Source organism: Canis aureus, chromosome 3 (genome assembly GCF_053574225.1).
Source record: "Canis aureus isolate CA01 chromosome 3, VMU_Caureus_v.1.0, whole genome shotgun sequence".
NCBI lineage: Eukaryota > Metazoa > Chordata > Mammalia > Carnivora > Canidae > Canis > Canis aureus.
In genome coordinates, this window is record NC_135613.1 from 77,131,008 (window position 1) to 77,153,378 (window position 22,371).

Genomic DNA, 22,371 nt, shown 5'->3' on the forward strand with positions numbered 1-22,371 from the left:
TCCAGGATGCAAAGGCACGACTCGCAGCTCCCAAGAGCCTAACCCGTGGATTTAAACGGTAAACATCACAAGTTAGGGTCTCAGGGATTGAGAGGAGCGCAACAAATTGTTCTTTCTTGAGACAAAGCAAAGCAAAACAAGAATGACAGGCAATTTCTGTTCCAGGTTCATGACTAAAAGGTAACAAACAGGTGGCAGGGTATCCCCTCACTCTGGAAGCTTCCTTAGGTCACAACATTTAGGTTCCATGTATATATCATATATTCAGACACACACACACACACACACGCAGGATCCGTGGACATATATACATACCTGAACACACAATCGTGAGTCTATCAGAGAAAACTCTTTGAAGCTTTGGGCAACACAGTTTTACTAAAATGAAAAACAATATGCATAGACCCAGAAATGCCCACGGTTGTTTGTTTGTTTGTTTCTTTTTATATAAACCATGGTCTAACTAACATAAGGATTAAATGCCCTTTCAAAGCTTTAACTTACAACTAGCACAGCTGACCGTATGGAAAATAGGAGGCATCTCTTTCCCCCTGGGCAAGGCATGCCGCATGCAAAATCAGAGAAATCAGGCTTTCAGAAGGAGAAGACCAAGAAGTAGGGGCTGGAGGCCATGAAAGTATAAATGCGAATAGCGTTTTAGACTCACCCATTGGAAGCGGAGCAGGGCTGCAGGCTCCCGTAACACCATTCCGAGCAAGGGGGGGAATGTGAGCTCGCAGTGCGCTAGCCTGGGCGAGGTGTTTCAATAGAGGACCGACAACGGGGCGGGGAGGGGAGGCGGGGGCAGGAAGCGTTACACCAAATCTAGAGACTGTAACTCTGTAGTTTATGCTTTGACGAGGGAGGGAAAAAAAAAAAAGGCAATTTGGGGGAGGCGCAGGGAGGGGCTGGGGCTGATCGAATTTGGAAAATATTCAGTTAAAATTTTTTTTTAATTCTTTTTTTTTCTTTTCTTTTCTTTCTTTCTTTCTTTCTTTCTTTCTTTCTTTCTTTCTTTCTTTCTTTCTTTTTTTTTTTAGGAACGAGAAACCTCCCCAGAGCTGCTTTAAAAAATTTCTTCCTTCTTTCTTCAGCGTGCACTTTGCCAGTCAGTCCTGCAAACGGGGCCTCCTCTGCATCAGCTGCTTGGCTGAAGCCAAGGCCAAATCACGCAGAGCCAGCACCAGGCTGTCATTTGGGAGGCGAGGTGGGAAGGGGTGGGTGCAGGCTGGGGAGAGCCGTCTCCCCCGCCCCACTCCCGCCGCCGAACCTTGGGGAGCCTTTTGCCAATATTTCAGAGGAACCAGAAGCCTAATTCCCCTCCATCTTCGCAGAAGCTACCGGTTCTGTACCTGAGAGAGAGAGTCGCTGCCCCCCCCCCCAACCCCAGTCTGCCTGGGAGCCGAGCTGTTCTGCGCCAGGGGCTCCTGTGCCGCCTCCAAAATGGGAAGAGAAGGGAGGGGAAGTGGGTGGGTAGATGACTCCTTTAAAATTTTTCTTTCCCCTTTTCCTCTCTCCTCTTTCCTTCTTCTTTTTTTCTTCTTTTTCTTTCTTTCCTCTTTCTTTTTCTATCCTTCCTTCCTTCCTTTTTTTTTTTCTTCTTTTATTCCAGCCTCAGCAAGGTAGATGGCTGGCAAGTCAAAGAGAATGACAAAGCAGCCCCCGCGAGGAAGGCACTGGAGGGGCCTCCAGCACTTAGTAAAAATGCTAAATATTTGGTATATATTTCCACAGGCAACTAAAACCCGTTAAAGCTTCAGGCTCTTCCCCCCCCCCGCTTCCCCCCCCCCTTTCCAAAATAGAATCACACCAGCAAGACAGCTAAATTATGCCTCCTTTACCTCCGCACAGGATCTATTCAACATCCCCAACCCCCTCCCCATCTTCAAGACAACTTTTTTTTTTTTTTTTTCTCACCTCTGTAAGGCTCTCCTCGGGCTCGATCGTCCGGTTCAGTTCAGGGTTTCTCCTTTCTCTCTCACTTTCCTTTTCCTCCCAGAAAAGCTAGTCCGTCATCAACCTACCTTGCTTCTCTCCCTGTCTCAACCTCCCTCTCTCTCCCTTTTCCTTTTCCTATTAAAAATAATAATAATAATGGCCCTTTCGACATAGCAGCATGAAGTGGCTGCCTTTGAGAAAGCACATTTAATCTTTGCTGGCTCCCCTAGGCTTCGGTGAAGAAGGAGAAGGCAAGAAAAAAAAAAGGGAGAGAGAGAGAAAAAAAAAAAAAGATTGTAAGGGAGGCTGCTGACGGGCAGCAAGCATCAGGCACAAATCAGCGACAAGTTGAATTTTCCTAGACCACACTGCCCCCTTTCTTCTCGGCTCTCTCCCTGGGCTCCTGGAAAGCCCGAGTGTCTGGTTACAGGAGGCAACGGGTCTCCTTTTGCCAACCATGGTGCAGATTCCTCGCATGCCTGCTTAAATCTCTGGCAGAGTAAGGAATCAATATCCCCCTCTAATCACCTTTAGCTCCTCTACGGCTTCCCTGCTTTTCTGAGAATCCACTTGGCTCTCCCCGCCGCTCCCCCGCCCCGCCAGGCTCCTCCATACAAAGCTTGCGGTCCTGTCATTTCTCACTTCCTTCCATATCTTGGAGACAAGCCTCCCTTCTAATATCCTCGCGCGCTCGCTCCCTCTCTCTCCGTTGTAGTGTCTCATCCCTGACTCGCAGCCCCGGATGCACTAAGGCATCTCCCTGACTACTAATGAGGCCAAAAATACACCAGCAGGTCAGGGGGAAGGCCAGACATTGTATTATACAAATACAGAAAAATCCTCAGCCTGCTAGACCTAGAGATCAGGTGTCACGTTTTCTAGAAGGGGGGAAAGAAAGAGAAAAAAAAAAAAAAAAAGGAGGAGGAAGGAGTGAAGAAGAGAGACCACAGTGCAGTTCTCTGCCTAATTGTTCTGCATCCCTCCGGCATTTAAAACACCTAGGCGTGTTGTAGGACTACAGGTGCTGGTGCATTTTGTGAATCTTCGGTGGGTTTTCTTTATGGCCAGAAAGTCAGCAGCGCCCAAAGACTTCTTTGAAATCGGCATTTAGGGGGATAAAAGAGCAGTGATTCAAATCTATATTTAAAATACGCACTCTATTCAGGCGTGAGATGACTACAATGCGAAAAATCGCTTTCCTTTCAATGGCAGGTTTTGCTCGTTGACTATGTTTGCCATATGTACTAATTTACCACTTACGTTCCCGTGGATTTTGAAATGAACTCATCAGTCACTGTAGCTCATCCTAACCCTTTGCTTCCAACTGCAGACATTTTCCTTCTTTCTGAAGGGTTTCTCCTCAAACGTCCATCAGATACACACACACTCCATTGATCAGCCTAAAGCCCCTTGATAATGATAAGCAATAATTCAGATGACAAAAAAAAGTGGCACAAGATAAAAATGAAAGACATCCTGGGTTGAGCAGGGGAGCATCTCCCATCATGTCTGTTGGCGTGCGTTTTCAAAGCTCGATCCCGGAAAACAGGTAGCTCCTGAAAATCGGGGTCTCTACCTATCTACACACACAGTGGGTGTATTGCCATCTTCACCCGATTTTCCTGGCTGGAATCACGCAGACAACAGGCAGTGCTGTGTTAAGTGTAATGCCGGGTTCTGTAAATAGCAAGGAAGGGAGGGAGGTATCTGAGGATGCAGGTTTGCTCCAAGTCGATGTTTTTTAAAAGTAGCTTTTTTGTGCTCAGCTCAGACACTGAGCTTTGTCTCTCACTGTGAGACCTGCAGAAGCACAGCTGGATGCCCAAGGAAAGGAGAAGGAAAAGCACAAATGAGGAGACACAGAGGGAGGAAGAAGGGAAAGGAGAAGAGAGGAGAGGAGGGGAAGGGAGGGGAAGGGGGAGAAGAAATCGAGGCAAAAAGAGAAAGACGTACAATCATAGTGTTGGATTCCCTTTAATTTTTTTTTTTTTTTTTTTTTTGGTCGTTATTGGGAAGGAGAAAGAGACGGTTGGCAGGCTTGGTGACTGGGTTAGAATCTTTTTCAGATTTGGCTAATAGTGTGTTTGCACTAGACTGATGAGAAAAAAGAAACATGCTAGAATAATCATAAAGGGTGGAGCTGTCAAAAAAAAAAATCTTTGACTCACTGGGTGCCTCCCTGTAACGCCAAAATGAATCATTCCTAACCAGAATCACCAATTGTCTTAGTGTGCTTGCATATGAAGGCCAGATTATGGGAATCATGTCCTTTCACTCATCTTCAGAAAGGCAAGGTAAACAGAGGATGAAATTTCCCCGAGACTCTCCTAAACCTCTCTATCTTTGCAACAACAGTTCAGCACGATTTTCACATGCTAAGCTAATTTGCCCCTGTCTGTATTCACTCCGCTTACAAAGATATACAAATATATGAGTTATGAAAGTTTTGCTATGAACACATCATTTTCTCTACACAACTCAGCGATGTCTTTGGAGGATACTTATTTCAAGCAGTTAACACCTGACCCCAATTTCTGTGGGTAATTAGTGAGCTAGATAACCACACAAAGTGGGTAATTATTTAGTACCCAAGGGTACGCTAGAAGTGGGTAGTGGTTTTGTTAACAAAAGCACATCTCTAATTATTGTATCTATGATGGGTGTTTTAAAAATACCAGTTACTAGATCAAGTGAACCATGATAAATAAGTGAACTATTTTGCTGTCCTTAGCATATACATATGTATATTCCATCATGGTTAATAATATTTACCTCTCTTGTACGGAGTGTTGTGAAGATTAATTAGTTAACATCTGGAAGATTCTCAGAAACGAAATGTGCTAGAGAGTTTCTAAATACAGTATTATTGTGGTTATCACTATCTTGGCTAATAATCCCAGGATGAGAGAAGCTTAAGGAGTAGATGCAATAGTCTGGTCTCTGTCTTGTCCGAAAATATGCTGAGATCACACATGGAATGAGTTTGATCGTGGGGAGTGGTCTCCTACATGCCCGAGTCTAACACAAGCAGTACGAGAAACGAAAGGTAAATGCCATTTCCTTGACAGCTGGCTCAGGATGGATCTGAGGAGCCAGGGTAGGAGATGGGGAGAGGGAGGAGCACAGGGAAAGAGTCAGGGATGGGCCGGGAAGGAAGCTGAATCAGCCGACCACACCCTCCTTCCAAAGTCCTTCTATCCTTCCCTTTGATGAGCAGCAAATATGCACAAAAATCCTCAAAGAAGACATCCATGCAAGTGCCGGGACAAATTCATCATAATTACAATCAATCAGCCAGATATATAGTATTTATTCTGGAGAAGAATAATCAGTACAAATTACTTTAACAAATGCAGATACATTTTAAAATATTACAGTGTTGAGAATAGGCATGCACAAATCAACTTCAGATATTTTTAACCCAAGATATGAACACCAATGAAGAGACCTCTCCTAATCCAATTGCTTTTCTGAGTCAGCCTCCCCCGACCCCCCCAACACGGGAAGGGGATATCACTTATTTCTGCTGAGAAAGAAAGAAAAGAAAAAGAAATGAAAGGAAAGGGGAAAAATAAAGAAAAGAAAGCCTCAGGCTGTTAGGGGCCTTAATTCTGGAGAGCAACCAAGCCTTGAAAACAAACAACAACAAAAACTTACTGCTTCTTTCCCTGTCAACGTCCATCCCCTTGAGCCGGCTGTCTGGCGTCTGGCTGAAGCAGGACGGACAGAGGCTTCTGAGATCCAAATCTTCTAGGAGGCTCACCACATTTTTTCTTTCAAAGCAAGGTTGTCCTGGGGATTAACCCTAGGAGTCTGGGAGATAGGAAGCATGTGGGAAGGGTGAAGGGAAATATGCAAAGATATTGTGTTCAGTCTCGTTTAGGCTATCTAGGGAATAGGAGAGGAGAGGAGGGGAGGGACCCCATCAATCGGCCAACAGGTACCACGGCCACAACCTCTGCTGGAAGACAGCCTCCAGGACACGTGTTTCTGCTGTGATTGGAGGCCAGTGGTGTGATGAGCGCATTTTAAGAGTTTGGGAGCAGAGGGAAAATTTCTCCAAGAGCCACCCAAGCCAGGCTTCTGACCTGAAGCCCAGTATTCGTCACCCCCTCTCTGAGCTCAGAACTACAAAGGCTGACTGGCATTCCCCAACCCGCCCAGCTCCTTTCAAACCCACAGACTGTGCCAGACTGGCCCCACCTCCCACTGCAGCAAATTCTGTAGCCCCGCTTCATGCTGCGCTGTAAGGAGCCAGATTTCCGTTTTAATTGTCCTACCTGGCCTTCCCCTCTGCCACTGCCCCTGGCTCTTGGTTCCTGGCACAATTTCAAAGGCCCAACCGATTGCTTTCCCTCCCCCATCATCATTTGAAACATCTCTCATTCTCCCCTCCCCAAATTTTTCTGTCTACAATGTTTTTATGTCCAGCAGCTTCTTTCATCTTTGGCCACCACTATTCCCTTTCCTTGGTGTTTCACACAATCTTGTTTGACTTTTTTTTTTTTTTTTTTGCCATGTCAAAATATAGTTGTAGCTCATGTGATGGACTGAAAACCCAAACCAAAAGTGGGCGGCTAGCATCTTCTTCTCCCCAGCCTCTCATATTAATATAGCTGACAATCTAGTTCATCTTAGGGCATTTCCCAAAAGCTCACCTAATAAAAAGGTGAAGCCAGTAGACAACAGGTGTGTGTGTGTGTGCGTGTGTGTGTGTACACGTGCAAGAACTTATCTAATCATTTGAATGCAGCGGGAAAGTGCCTAATGGCCATGTGGGGAAGGAAGAACAGAAGAAAGGGGGTTATATTTGTGGATATTTAAGATAAAAGCAACAGAAGCTAATTACTGCAAGCGCTTATAGGGGAAAAGGCTATATTTTGATATGTGTGTGTACATGCATATATGCATGTCTATGTATGTGTATATATATGTACATATATATATGTATATGCATATATATGGCCTGGAACCTCCACCCATCACAATATCCTCAGATTATCTGAATATCTGAAAGGTATGCATCATCCTGTGAACAGTGACAGGCAGGGCCCGCATGGTGACTATGAAAGCCTTCTGGGAGGGATTGGAAGAGGAAGACAAATCCCACAAGTCACCTGCCCTGTCCCCTCCTTGTCTGGCCTTAGAAGCTAAGTTCCATAGCACCTCCCCCAGTCGCCACCATGTTTGTGAGGCTCATCTTTGCCATCCATCCCCCAAAGCATTTGTGCTCTTAACCTTACTTCTTAGGGATTCATTGCTTTAACGTTGCAGTTCTGCTCTCTGTGCCTCCTCCGGTGGCTGTCATCTAGGTTCTTCTTTGTCACAGATGCTTACAGATAAATAATAGTTCCTTTAGTCTTCCAAAGTCTTCATCAGTGTTTTATAGAGGCAGAGGAGAAGGTTGGAAAAGTTAGAATTGCCGAGCTCTGAGTGGCACAGCTCAGACTCAAACCAGGTCTAACTCTATAAGCCTGGTCTTTCTTTTGCATCATTAGGTTCTTCGACTCTTGTCTCAGTGTAAATGACACTTTCCACAGTTCATCCCCTCCACCTAGTCTAGTTTCTCCTTCGATGTATTTTCCATAGCACTCTGTACTTATGCCTTAACATTTATTCATTATTGTCATTTAGCTCATTTCCATCAATAATTACTCATTGAGTACTTGACTGTATGTCAGGCACTGTGCTAGGCAGGGTAATCCCCTTAGCTGGAGGAGAGAAAATGATGCTCTGGTGTTGGCACTGTCCATAGACGATGCTGTCTCTATCCTCAAACTCCAAAGTGAATGGAGAGAGGTTTGTTATGTGGTCGCTTTTGTGTTCCTGGTATCTAGCACAGCACCTAGTGCACAGCAAAAGTTTTTAGTAAACTTTTATGCAGATGTGGCTTTGATTGTAACTTTTCGAGAGAGCCGAGTTCATGTCTAAATAACCCTCGGAATAATGCTTCATAAAATGCCACATAAAAGTAACATTTAACAAAGAGTGAATTGCAGCCTTATTTGCTAAGACTATACTCTGGCTGAAGTCCCACTTATAGCCATGTTTATTTATATTTTGGAAAAATAGCAAATTAGTCTGTTTAATTCATTCTAAATGTTCTGAAGTCATGCTGTTTCTGTTTGAAGCCAGACAAATTCTGTCTAAAATCTCACTGATCTGTGGATTAGGAGGTAATATCAAGTGATAAAGTGTCCAGGATGACGTGGCTGTGAAGGACTATTCTGGGCTACATGCAGGGAGGGAGATCTCTTGCACTTTAAAGTGTGTGGGTAAGTCCAGATCTGAGATAAGCAACCTAGCTCAGATGCCCTCATTTCAGAAAAAGAGGCTGAGAGGCTAGAAATGGTTTTTGACCATATGACCTCACGGTTCCAGAGTTTCATAATATGTATTCTGGGGAAAATAAAAAAAAGGTCAGACAAGTCCTTATTTGGCCTAAGGGAAGAATATTTAAGTATGTTTAAGTGGTATCCTTGGCAGACCAGTCTTCATCTGGGCAGTTCCTGTCTCTGAATAGGGGATGGCAGGGAGAACGTGATGGCGCTGTCTACCCTTGACAAGCATTGATGCACATTCAGAATTTCGACGCCACTCAAGTTTCTAAGGATGCATCCCTGAGAGTTGATGGTGGCACCTCTCAAGAGAGAACTGGATGGATAACCACAGCCCTCCTACTCCAGCCCCTAAACTCGAAACATACTTTAGATGTGAAGTATCTAAATTCCCTCAGCAAGAGCCCCTCGTTCATTGACAAAAATATTCCCAGGAAGAGGAGAATGAGGCAGCTGCCTTATGCAAGGAACAGCAGAACCATTTTCCTGAAGCAATGAGACTTTGAACCAGTAGGGAGCAGTGTTTGGTACCAGCAGTCTGTAGCTCAAGTGGTCTCAAAAGAAGTCATCTAGCAGATTTTATACCCCAAATCCCTAGAGTTCCAAGTGTCAGGCTAAGAAATACCAGGCTAAACACTTGAATTTTTGCCTAGATTTTTTTTCTTTCCTTAGCCTTTTAGGATATTAGGGAAAATCAATAGTGAGAGAAGTCTTCAGCATATATATTTAATATTTTTATACGAATATATAAAATAATCCTGTTGCCTCCTTAGGCCTTATTGGGGGAGCTTCAGAGGACTTTTCTTGGCTTTCAGATTAACTCCATACAAGGACTGGAGTTTATCTAATGGGCTCCTGTTGTTTGTGAAGCCCTCTGGAAGGTATGGTCCATTGCCTTGGGGCCTGACTTTACCAATTGGTGAGTAGTACATTTCAATGGCCTCTTGTATCTAGATAGGTAAAAGAGGGAAGCTTTTACTTGTACATAATAATGGGTAAACTGAGAGAGGAAAACAGAAAAAGTCAAGGCCCTTCTAAAGGGTGAGATCCCTATTACCTGTGCGCTAATAGAATTGAGCCTGATGTTATAAAAAGCATTATTCTTGGCTGATGCATGTCATCCAAGAGCCAAGTTCTATTTTGGTCTAGGTTCTCTGCCATTCAGTCATTACGTTTAGGCTGGCAAGCAAAGAGGCATATTTCCGCCCCTGGAACTTTTGAAGATTGAGATTGCCAGGCCAAGAGTCTAGAGATGATATGAGACCAAAGATACAGGGCAGTGACTTGGACTGGAATTATTTGTATATATTTTTGAAATTGCTACAAAGCCTTGAGGTTGTGAGGGGAAGGAGAGAGGTGGTGGAAGGGGAAGGTTTTGGAAGCCAAGAGTGTTCTCATCTTAAATCCAGTCTTGTTGATGCCATGGTTCCTAGAGACATCTTGGCCGACCAAATTAATGCTCTTTAGAAGATTGGGCCCCTTTAATAGTATTCACCAGCCCTGGATCTCTAAGTACTTTCCAATATAGAGGAGAGAAGTATCCCAGGGAATGGTCCTTCAGTAAGCAGAGATCGGATCACAGTTCAGATTTCAAGGTTTCCAGTCAAACTCCAAAGACTGTATCTCACCTTTTCACTAATGGAAACGAAGTCAAGACACACTCCTTCTTCTCTTTTAGACTTGTCTCTTCAAATTTGTTGATTTTGGTTTTGGTTTGTTATTTAGCCATTTAGGCTCTAAAGGTTTAAAATAAGGAGAGGGAGAAGCAAATATCCTTATATCATTATTCCCTTCTCATAGTTGGGAACTGAGGCAATTAGTGGCTAAATACTTTTCCCAAGAAGGTTGTTATAGCACCAAGAATAGAATCTAGGTCTCCCAGCCCAGCTGTTGTGGGGAAAAATGAGCTAATGTGTATGAACTGCCTAGAGTTCATTGAGAGGGAGTATGTGCAAATCCAAGGTATCGTTAATAATCATCTTACCCCGTGCCTCTTGGTTTCCCCCATTATTAACTAATGACAGCACAGTGAAGAAGAACTTCAAAAAGATACGATTAAATTTACTTGAGCTTTTGTGAAATGGATGAGTTTCAAAAGCACTGAGTGTGCAGAATTAACAGAATGAAAAGAACACAGAAACATAGTTTGAGACACATTTTGGAGACAGACGGGCCTCGGCGGCATCAGATTTCCTGCTAAGATTCAAACAGAGATAGATGAATGGGGATGACCAGGGAGCACTCTGGGGAGACACTGAGGAATATTTTAAACGTGGAAACTGCCACCTCAGAGATTTTAAGTGTGGCACGTTCGACGCTCGTCAAAGAGTCTCTCCATGCTGCAAATAGCAAAGACATGAAGACCACAGGGAACTGTGTCAGAGGGAGCCAGGCCAGCCCTCTGGGATCTGATGCTTTGCCCTGCAGGGATGTTGGACTTCATGCTCCAATACAGGCAGATACAGAGCAAACCAACTGTAGTTTGCGACCAGCGTTCACTCCCAAATGAAGGCAGCTTAAGTACATTTTCTGACATTTGTAAGTCTTCCAAGATTCACTTTGCTATTCTGACTACCTACCCCAAGTCTGGAAAATTGTTCAGTCTGTGGGCCTGTGGGTCTCTTAGCTCCGCACGATACTTAACGTGCACCACATACAGACACACTGATTTTGATCCTACTATGGTTAGCACCGTGCCTGCCACACACTAGGTGCTTCACAAACTGTTGTGCAGTCTGTACTTTTCTGGGAATGTAATATAATCTAGGGTCACAGTGTTATGTAACAGACCAATTGACTGATTATCTACAGGCAAGCAATCTTTAAAGGATGAGTTTCCTCTTCTGCCATGAGTTTAATTACTCAAAATCTGTGTCTTACATTTGATGGAAAAGTGAGAAGAATTCTAAGGTGAGGAAGGAGAAGAACTTTTAACATAAAACAAACATCTGGCTAGTGTTCTGTTGTAAAATGTTAACAGAGCTTTGGGTGTTTTTTAGGAAATATCTAGGGGTCATCTTGTCAATGTCTTTTTAAAAACAAAGGAAACAAAGAAAATGGATTGAAAAATTAAAGTTGGGGAGGAAATGATGGGGGAACATCTTCCCCCCAACTAGTCTACATACGCATATATCTCTGGGCCCCCAGGGCTAGCTTCCAGCAGCCCAGTAAGAATTGACTGAAGTATCAGAAAACCCAGTTTGTTCAGAGAACTCATGATGAGAATCTCTAAGTCTGGGGGAGACACAGAAGAAGGAAAAATGCTACATATTACTTCTCTTTTGTGGAAAACAACGCAGAGAGAACTCTGGAAAATACCATCATCTAAAATTAACTTCTCTTCCCTGGTTAAGGAAGAAGACCAGAGAGTAAAGGCAATTATCACTGGATCTGCTATCTTTTTGGACTTCTTTGGATGATCCCAGAGTCTCCTTCCTCAGCAACCCCCCGGCATTTCTGATGTGAGCATATCTCACACAGGACATGTGACACTGTGAATGTAATTAAAAGACTGTGAGATCCGGCTCTGAATCTCCAGCTCACTGCACGTGACTGGCACACAGTAAACTCTCAGTAAAGTTGAATAAAAAATGTGTAAAGTCAATTTAAAATGTAAGAGCTATAAGATACAGTGCAAATGCAACCATGTCCAAAATAAGAACAGAAAAATAGGAATTCTATTAGATCCAGATTCTAGGTTGGATCTTATGGGACAGGAAGGGACAAAAAGAAGGCTCTGGCAACCACGAAGCCACCATCCTCCATGAGGATGCTAAAGCCATCCTGGTCAGGTTACATACAAAGACTTAGAATCTGGCCCTGGGGAAACCAAAGGTTGATATATCTTTATCTGGTCTGCTCACCTGAACTTCACCTACTACTTCTTTCTTCTTCTTCTACTTCTTCTTCTTCTTCTTCTTCTTCTTCTTCTTCTTCTTCTTCTTCAGATTTATTTATTTATTTATTTTGAGAGAGATAGAGAGAGAGAAGGGGAGGGGCAGAGGGAGAAGGAGAGAGAGAATCTCAAGCAGACTCCTTGCTGAGTTTGGAGCCTGACACCAGGCTCGACTCCACAGCCCTGAGATCATGACCAGAGTGTAAATAAAAAATCAAATGCTCAACCAACTGAGCCACCCAGGCACCCCTCTGGCATTATTTGTAATTATAGTGGTCTCAAGACACATGAACCAATAGAAAGAATACAAAACTGAAAGTTAAAGAGGCATGGGTTTTCCACTTAATTCTGTCACAGTAACCTTGGATGATACATTTTACCTCTCAGATTATTAGCTCCTCAACTATAAAATGAGAGGATTAGACTAGATGAACTCTGAAATTTCCTTCATGGAAATTCCAAAACTGCATAGTCCCTCTATCTGTCTAGATTCCATTTCATTTTATTTTTCTTTTCTTTTTTTTTTTTTTTTTTTAGGATTTTGTTTATTTATTCATGAGAGGCACATAGAGAGAGAGAGAGAGGCAGAGACACAGGCAGAGGGAGAAGCAGACTCACTGTGGGGAGCCCAATATGAGGCTTGATCCCGGACCCCAGGATCATGACCTGAGCCCAAGGTAGATGCTCAACCACTAAGCTACCCAGGCATCCCCCATTCCATTTTCTGAATAGTTATGATACATATGGAGTTTAGATTAAGAAAATAATAGAGAGGCACTTGTGTGGCTTAGTTGGTTAAGCATCTGACTCTTGATTTTGGCTCAGGTTTTGATCTCTGGGTGGTGAGATTATCTCTGGGTGGTGAGATTGCACCCCAAATTGGGCTTTGTGCTCAGGGGGAGTCTGCTTCAGATTCTATTTATCTCCCTCTGTCTCTCCTCCTGCTCTGTCTCACTCTCTCTCTCTCAAATAAATAGATAAGTAAATAAATAAAATCTTTTTTTAAAAAAGAAAGAAAATAAACAGAGCATCTTAGTTAATGTTAAAAACAATTTAGAATTTGAACATTCAAAATGAAAGAAGAAAAACGTGAAGGGTCTCAGAATGGTGAAATTAACCACAGTGGATTGGGTCATGGGAAGGAGATCCCCAAGTGGTCTCCAAAATCTTTTCAGCATTGAGTGGAACAAAGAAATTTCAACAAGATTCTTAGGCAATAAGGAAGTTAGTTGTTTGGAAGGAGCAAGAGCTATTCATCCCATCTCAAACAAAAGGAAACTGATATCCAGAAAGGTTGGTTGCGAAGATGAAGTCAGGCCTGACACTCAGGTATCCTGCCTCCTTCCCAATGATGTTGTCAAATCTGTCCAGGAAGAAACCACTACTGCTTCTAAGGAACATGAGAATGTGGTGCTATGATCCAGTGGAATTGTTAGTGCCCTGGCCAACTTCACTTTTGAAAGCTCTGCTGAAATCACACCTGCTAGAAATTTCTGTAGTTGCCAGAGAATGTGACTAACTACACTAATAACCCAGAGAGACACTTTAGAAGCTTCCCCATGGTCAAAGACACTTCCACTGGCCTTGGGTCAGGGAATCTGGTTTCCACCCCTTCATCTGTCATATTAGGCTTTTTGTACATCAAGTTCCTTCTTTGGGAGTCAAAGGACTTATTAGAGAAACTTCTAAAGTGTAAAATGATCCTAGCTCAATATACAGAAACTACTGTGAGAGAGATTTTTGTCCAATATCACTAATGACCTAAAGCAATTATTCTTTTTAAGATTTTATTTATTTATTTGAGAGAGACAGAGAGAGAGAGAGAGAGCAAGAGTGAGAAAGCACAAGTGAGGGGAGACCAGAGGAAGAGGGAGAAGTAGACTCCCTGCTGAGCAGAGAGCCTGATGCTAGGCTCAAACCCAGAACCCCAAGATCATGACCTAGGCCGAAGGCAGATGTCCAACCAGCTGAGCCACCAGGTGTCCCTGAAGCAATTATTCTTATCTCCTTTTTAAATATGTGTGTATATAATATACACTTTTCATATATATTAAAATGTATATAATAGTATATATGCAGACACACACCATTCTTGAAAACTTATATACATATGTACATATATGTATATTTATATATATCTCCTTCAGTCTAACTGGGAAATCTGTTTCAAAATCAACTTCTGCTCTCTTCTTGGACTTGATATATAGCCAAGCAGGCCATTCTCGATTAACACAACTCCCTCCTGGGAAAAGTCACAGAATAACTTTATTGATTTTTCTTTACCCTTCTCCACATTTCTCTGCTGAAATGTTGTCTTAACTCTTAAATGTAAAAGCAAAAGGAAAACAAAATTAAAACAAAGAGATCTGCTTCTTGAGGATCATATTGATTCTCTATTTTTCTATATTCTAAAAAAACTTTTTTTTGAGGAACAGGGTATTTGTGTGGGGGTAGTAAAGAAAAGAGAAGATGATGTGTTTTCCAAGGGTTTTGTGCAACAGATTTCTTTACATTGAAACCGGTGTTTTACACACAATGCTGGACTCAGTGCTACATAAACCTCTTCTCCTCGTTCTCTCATGACTTGGCCAGCCATCTTTGAAAACTGCCAAGACTTTTTGGCAAACGATCCGTCCAATGTTTCCAGGAGCATACCCAATGCATAGGAATATAGGGAATGTTTATTTCTCATCAGATTTTCCTACCCCAAAAGGTCCCAACAAGATTAAGTATTTTATTATTATTTCTTTAAGATTAAGTATTTTAGAAGCAGAAAATTCTTTACTGATCAAATTTCAGGATGACTGATATAATTTAGGAGTTTTTCTGATGCACTATGAGAGAGGTCAGAACGAGGGTCTCTGGGTAGCCTTTCTGCATGGACTTCTCATGATGATCGGGGAATGCTGACCCAGAGCCTCACTCTTGCTCTCCTTCCAGCTTCTTGAAGTGCCCTGAACCCTGGATTCTGACTATGCCCTGGTGGGGTCAGGACAGTGGGAGGAAGACAAGGGGGATACTTGAGTGGCTTAAAGTAAAAGCTCTAAAAGACAGTTTGCATTTTCTTTTCTTCCCCTACCCCCACCCCGCACTCCACGGATTTACTGTACTTGCTCTACTGACTGAATTCACAAAAGCCTAGTAGAATTCCTATTTCCTTCAGTTCTCTTTTCTATTACCCACTGCTTTTCCTGTAAAGGGAAGAAAAGGCTTGGCTGATTTACACTACAATCACAATCTGATTCTTCCCCCCTTTAAGCAAATAAAGATGCCTTGTGAAATGAACGGATTGTGTTATTTAAAAATTGAAAGCGTATGTGAAGGAACCACCCCTTAGAAACAAGCTTAAGAAAAGTACAGGAGGAAAATGAAACCCTGTGAGTAAACAAGGTTACAGTGATGCACACTGTTGAGTACAATCTAGTAGAGCAATTATTAACAATATGACAAATATCTACTTCCAGTGCACAAATAAAATACACTCAAAACCACAAAAAGATAGTGATGTGCTATGCTTCCCTGCATTTTAATCACAGTGATGTGTGGTTTTTTGTTTTGTTTTGCTTTGTTTTTGAACAAAATACCCTTGCAAACTTAGTTTTAATTAAATGTCATCTTACTTTTTACTGGCTAGTTTATTTATTTTTTATTTTTTTCATTTTGTTTCTCTGCACATCTTGAATCAGAGAGTGATTTGGAAGCATTATGGGTGCAAGTGGGTAGACAAGCATGCTAAGAATTGGGTCATCTTGTTGAAATCAAGTTCACTTCTGTGTAGTACAGCAGGAAGAATGGGGAAAATGTGTCCTAATATCTTGCTGTATCTGTCCCAACTCATTCCTTTCATAGGGCCTCAGCAGGGGGAATTATGTAGCAATGCAATTTGTATCCTGGTTAAATAGGAAAGTCTCTGGAGTTCATTTCCAAGAACAGCCCCCCTCATGGCAGAGGAGCCAAGATTGTACCTTGTAAGAGGAAACACTGTTTCCTTAAGCAATATAGGCTCTTTGTTGAAACTGGCAACAGTGTTCCAGCTGCAGGCAAGAGGGTCGGCTCTGCCTCTGGATAAATGGAACTGCCTGAAGCTCATCCCATCCAGGCAATACAAAGCATGCTCTCAGTTTCCAAGATCTAATAGGAAGGTCTTTCCTGGCTTCCTACAGCACCCAGATGGAACACAACAGATTCACCACAATTTGAAGCTACTGTGTAAGAAAATGTTCAGAATCAAACGTCCATTCATTCATTCGTGAAGCAACTTTTTATAGGGCGGCTCTCACATAGACTGGGCTTTGCCTAAGCACAGTGTTAGGTGGAAGAAAAAAAAAGAGATTATATCCTGCCCTTCTGTTCTTCTCAACTCCTACTATCCTTGGTTCTTCCTTTGATTTCAAGCAACTACTCAAAAATCCTCAGCCGAAAACAGCTTCCAAGGCTTCATGTATTCATTCCAATCTCTTCTCTCCAGACTCCCTGTAGAGTATCATTTGATCCAGGTTTGTGTGAATAAACACTATTAATTAATATTAAGTCTCGACAATGTCCTTCTCTCAACACGTTTGATGCTCAGAGCACAAAGAAGCTGTATCTACTCCCTCAAAGTGAGAAACATCCCTATCTTGATCTCTGACGCCTAAAAGGCAGGGGTACTTCTTTAGATTTTATTCCCAAATGTGATCAGCCCTGGGAGTGCTTGCTTATTTCTCAGTCAGAAAGAACCTGGAGCTGTGGATGCCCAAGGGAGTCATTCCAACAGAAACTAGAATTTCCAGAGAGAGAAAATTTATCCAGTTGCCTTGTCTGGTGCTTATGATACATTTAAGTATCACCCTCCCCATGGTAGACTAGAGGGAATGATCAGCATAAATTAAATCATGTCTTTAATGATATATTGCAAATAATTTCCCTGGTGAAATAGCAAGTTCCTGACCATAGTATTGTACACACCAATAAATAAACAACTGCTACTATTTTAATGTTGTTTTTCACATCGGGAAGACCTCAGAAACCTCTTGTTTCAACTGATAGACTGGAATCGCTGAAAAATTTGCCTTGCCTTCCCACCCGGTTCTGTGGCTAAAATGTATTGGGAAAATGGTGCGTTAGTCACAACTCTAATTGGGAAAAGCGTGATTATCATAGGGAACTGATTTGGTGATCTGTAGAGTACTATTATGTGGATACAAAAGAGACTTAAAATAGAAACGTCTAAGTTAGCAGTAGCAAAGAGACTGTGTGATTGGATCTGGTGTTCCAAATATTTTTTTATCAAAGCAAAAGGAGAAAGGATGTGCCTTGCACAAATTAGCCCACAGATCTTTCAAATAGAATCAGTAAGGAGCATATACAAAGGTAAGATTATCTGTAAGGAAACATCTTCTCCTTTCACAACAAGCCATGGAGATTGCTTTAGTTATCACGGCCTTGGCCTCTTAACTGCCCTTATGCCATTTGGGTAGGAACTCAGGAACCAATGATTCCCCCAATTAGCCATATCCAGAGGGCAGCCCGGGTGGCTCAGCGGTTTAGTGCCACCTTCAGCCCGGGGCATGATCCTGGGGCCGCGGGATCGAGTCCCATGTCGGGCTCCCTGCATGGAGCCTGCTTCTCCCTCTGCCTCTCTCTGTGTCTCTCATGAGTAAATAAATAAAATGAGTAAATAAATAAAATCTTAAAAAAAAAAAAAAAGAACTGTAGCATCTGCTGTCATCAAAATAATGGCAGGCTTACAGACAAAGGCTGATGAGTAGTAGGGAGACAACAGGGAGTTATACAGCATACTTTGAGATAAGGCTGTTTGGAATGTGCTTTACCACTTCTGTATATTTCATTCTGTAGGCAGGACAAATATTCAGGGAATACTTTGGAGTCTTTCTAAACTTAGAGTGATTCCAACACTCAATTGGGGAGCCACAGAGTATTCTATTCTGGCAAAGGTAGAATTTAAAGGTAACTTGGGAAAATCCCTCAAGTGCCTTGTAGAAAACCAAAATGGGCAAAGTATAATTAAAACCATTAACCAAGAAGATGGATAATGGAATCATTCAGGCTTGCATCTGAAAGCCAGATCTGCCACTTAATAACTTTGTGGACTTGGGCAGAGTACTTAACTTTTTGAAACCTTACCTCAGATTCCTGATTTATAAAATGGGGATAATAATATTTTCTTTTTAAAAAATATGTTATTTATTTATTTATTTATTTATTTATTTATTTATTTATTTATAAGAGAGAGTGTGCACCAGCAGGGGGAGGGGCAAATGGAGAGGGAGAGAATCTCAAGCAGACTCCATCCTGAGTGTGGAAACTGATGCAGGGCTTGATCTCATAACCCCGAAATCATAACCTGGGCTCAAACCAAGAGCTGGATGCTCACCTGAATAATAATATTTTCTATGCCTACTTATTTTAAGGTTACATGATACAAGGAATATAAATTGTGATAATGTCTGGCATATAGTAAACACTCACAATGTTAGTTCTTATTTCTTCTCTCCCTTTATTGATGCATACTTTCCCAATTTCCATTTATCCTCTCTCTCCTGAGCTTATAGAATGCTGACTTTTCTATAATGCTCAGCAAGTCTATTTCATTAATTAATTTTGTTTTAAGATTTTATTTATTTATTCATGATAGACACAGAGAGAGAGGCAGATACATAGGCAGAGGGAGAAGCAGGCTCACTACCAGGAGCCTGATGCAGGACTCAATCCCAGCACCCTGAGTTCACAACCTGAGCCAAAGGCAGACGCTCAATTGCTGAGCCACTCAGGCATCCCAAGTCTATATAATTTAATAGTTTTAAAAAGTATTCTAAATATAAGACCTAGAAGTAATATGAACATTGAATATAACTTGCCTTTTTTTTTTTTTTTTTGCAAAAGATGCTCATAATCTACTAAGGAGGTTAGAAACATGGGTGCATAACTATAAATTAGATAATGGTAAGTGGAATTGATTGATTAAACATTGGGGGTGGATGGTACCTAATATGTACCAAGCACCATATAGGGTGGCAGAGACTCAGATATATAGGATGCAATCATTAAACTTCAAGGCCCTTAACTTACTATACAAAGAGATATATGGGCAAACAATCACAAAGGAAGGTGGAGAGTACAAATGATACCAGATAAAGTAGTGGCACAAAGAATGTGAAATCACTTTTGTTGGAAGTATCTGGGAAAGTTTCAGGAGGAGAAGGTATCTAAGACTAACATATAAAAATGACTAGGATAGAACATAGATAAAATGAGCAAGTTCCTTGAAAAATACAACTTGCTAAAACTGACACAGGTGAAACAGAAAATCTAAATGGCTTTACATCTCTCAGAGTAATTGAATCCATTATCTAAACCTTCCCACAGAGAAAACCAGGTCCAAATAATATGATTGGTGATTCCTATCAAATATCCACGTAAGAACGAACACTAATCTCACAAAACTTTTCTAAAAAGCAGAAGAGGGAATGCTTCCTAACTCATTCTTTACCAATATTGGAAAATAAATTACAAGGCAATCGCAGGACCAATATCCTTCATAAACATAAACGCAAAAATCCTTAACAAATTTTTAATAAATCAAATCTTGCAAAATATTAAAAAAAATGGTCATCCATTAGGATTTATTCCAGCAATGTAAGATTGTTTTGTATTTTAAAATCAAGGTAACTCATCATATTAATAGGATAAATGGGGAAAAGCACATCATTATTTCAATAGATGCAGAAAAATTATTTGATAAAATTCATATTCATTTTTTAATTAAAAAATTAAAATTAATCTCCAAGTATTATTAATAAAAAAGGAATTTTCTCAATCTGATAACAGGCATTATATTTAAAAAGTGTATCGTAAACACCATCCTTAATGCTTAATTATAAAATTATTTCCTCCTAATGTTGGGAAAAGGCCTGCTTTTATCACTTCTAGTCACCATTTCATCGGACATCCTAGTAATTGTAATAAAGCAAGAAAAAGAAAAGGCATGACTAGAAAGAGAAGTAAAATTGCCTCTATTTATAACTAGTGTGCTTGTTTATGCAGAAAATCCTAAAATAATCTACATAACAATGACAGAACTAATAATTGCATTTAGCAAAATCATAAGATATAAGATTAATACATGCAAGTCAATTATATTTTTAGATACTAGCAGCAAATCATTTGAAATGAAGGATTTTAAACCATTTATAATAACATCATAAGATGTAAAATGCTTAGGAATAAATTTTCAAAAATATGCATGTGGTGAGGTGTCTGGGTGGCTCAGTCAGTTAAGCAACTGCCTTTGGCTCAGGTCATGGTCCCGGAGTCCTGGGATGGAGTCTTGCATCGGACTTTCTGCTCAGAGAGGAGCCTGCTTTTCCCTCTGCCTCTGCCTCCCGCTCCCCACTTATTCTCTCTCAAAATAAATAAATAAAATCTTTAAAAAAATATCCATATAGTGAGTTCAATTGTGGCTCCCAAAACATATGTGCACCTGGAACCTCAGAATGTGACCTTTTTTGGCAAAAGGGTCTTTGCAGATGCAATTAAGTTTAACATCTTGAGATGAAATCATCCTGCATTTGGCTGTTCCCTAAGTCCAATGACAGTGTCCTTATAAGAAACCAAAAGGAGACAACACTGTGACCTAGAGGGGACACAAGAAGAGAGGTTAGCTGAGGAATAATAAGGATTGCTAGGAGCCTCCAGAAGCTAGGCATGGAACAGATTCTCCCGTAAAGAGTCTGGAAAGAACTGACCACCTGCCAATACCTGACTGGACTTTTGGCCCTGAACTGCAAGATTCAAGCTCTGTTTTATTTATTTGTTTATTTATTTGTTTATTTATTTATTTATTTATTTATTTTAAAGATTTTATTTATTTATGAGAGGCACACACAGAGAGGTAGAGACACAAGCAGAGGGAGAAGCAGGCTCCCTGTAGGGAGCCCGATGTGGGACTCCATCCCAGACCCCAGGATCATGCCCTGAGCCAAAGGCAGGTGCTCAACCACTAAGCCACCCAGAGTCTCCAATTTTTGTTGTTTTAAACAAACCTATTTGTGGTAAACTGTTAAAGAAGCCAAAAGAAACTAATACAAGGTGTACAATCTTCTGGTAGGGCAAAATATTGCTGGTAGAAGTTAAAGACCAAAATATTGCTGGTAGAAGTTAAAGACCTAAAGAAACACAGAGATATACCAGGTTCATAGTTTGGAAATTATCATTAAGATATCAATTCTACCCAAAGGGTGCTATAGATTCAAAGAAATCTGACAGTCAAAATTTTAGCAAGCTTTTTTTCCTCTTTTTATTTGCAGAAATTGACAAGCTAATTTTAAAATTTATATGGACATAAAAAGTTTCTAGAATTTTCAGAGTAGTTTTAAAAGAACGGAGGTTTCATTACTACTTTATTTCAAGATTTACTATAGAGTTACAATAATAAAGCAAGTGTGATACTGGAGGATAAGATAGACATACAGATTAATGGAAAAGAATAGAATCCAAAAATAGACTCCCACTGATACGGTCAATTGAATTTTTTTGACAAAAGTGCCAAAGCAATTTAGTGGGGGAGAAAGTCATTTCAACAAATGGTGCTAGAACAAGATAACTGTATAGAAAAGAGTAAACATTAATCCTTATCTCACCATATACAAAAATTACCTCAAAGTAAATGACAGACTTTAATGTAAAAGCTAAAACTATAGAGGCACCTGGGTGGCTCAGTGGTTGAGCATCTGCCTTTGGCTCAGGGCATGATCCTGGGTTCCTGGGATCGGGGAGCCTGCTTCTCCCCCTGCCTATGTCTCTGCCTCACTCTGTGTATCTCTCATGAATAAATAAATAAATAATTAATTAAGAATATATTAAAAAAATAAAAGCTAAAACTATAAATCTTCTAGAAGAAAACATAGGGAAAAATCTTTGAAATTTTGGAGGTAAGCAAAGATAAAGATAAGATACAAAAAGACAAAGAACTATAAGAGTAAAAACTGCTAAAGTAGACTTGATCAAAACATAAAACTTTTGCTCTTAAAAGACACCATTAAAAAAATGAACATACAACCACAAAATGAGAGAGAACAACTGCAAAACATGTGATGTAACAGAAAGTATCTAACATCCATAAAGACATCTTATAACTCAATAATAATAACTAATAAAAAAACATAAAATTTGGAGACAATACTTGCAAAACACATGATA

The 22,371-nt window shown here is 40.9% G+C and overlaps 1 long non-coding RNA gene across 28 annotated transcripts in view; it reads right to left on the bottom strand.

Moving 5' to 3' along the window:
• The window catches only part of LOC144311431 (uncharacterized), a 354,863-nt gene that overhangs the window by 98,361 nt on the left and 234,131 nt on the right, over positions 1 to 22,371 (bottom strand). For 5 of the 28 annotated variants that reach the window (XR_013377045.1, XR_013377037.1, XR_013377034.1 and 2 more), the window contains exon 1: positions 668 to 5,589. This is a non-coding gene — a long non-coding RNA (uncharacterized LOC144311431). The other 23 variants (XR_013377040.1, XR_013377032.1, XR_013377029.1 and 20 more) reach the window with 12 other exon arrangements.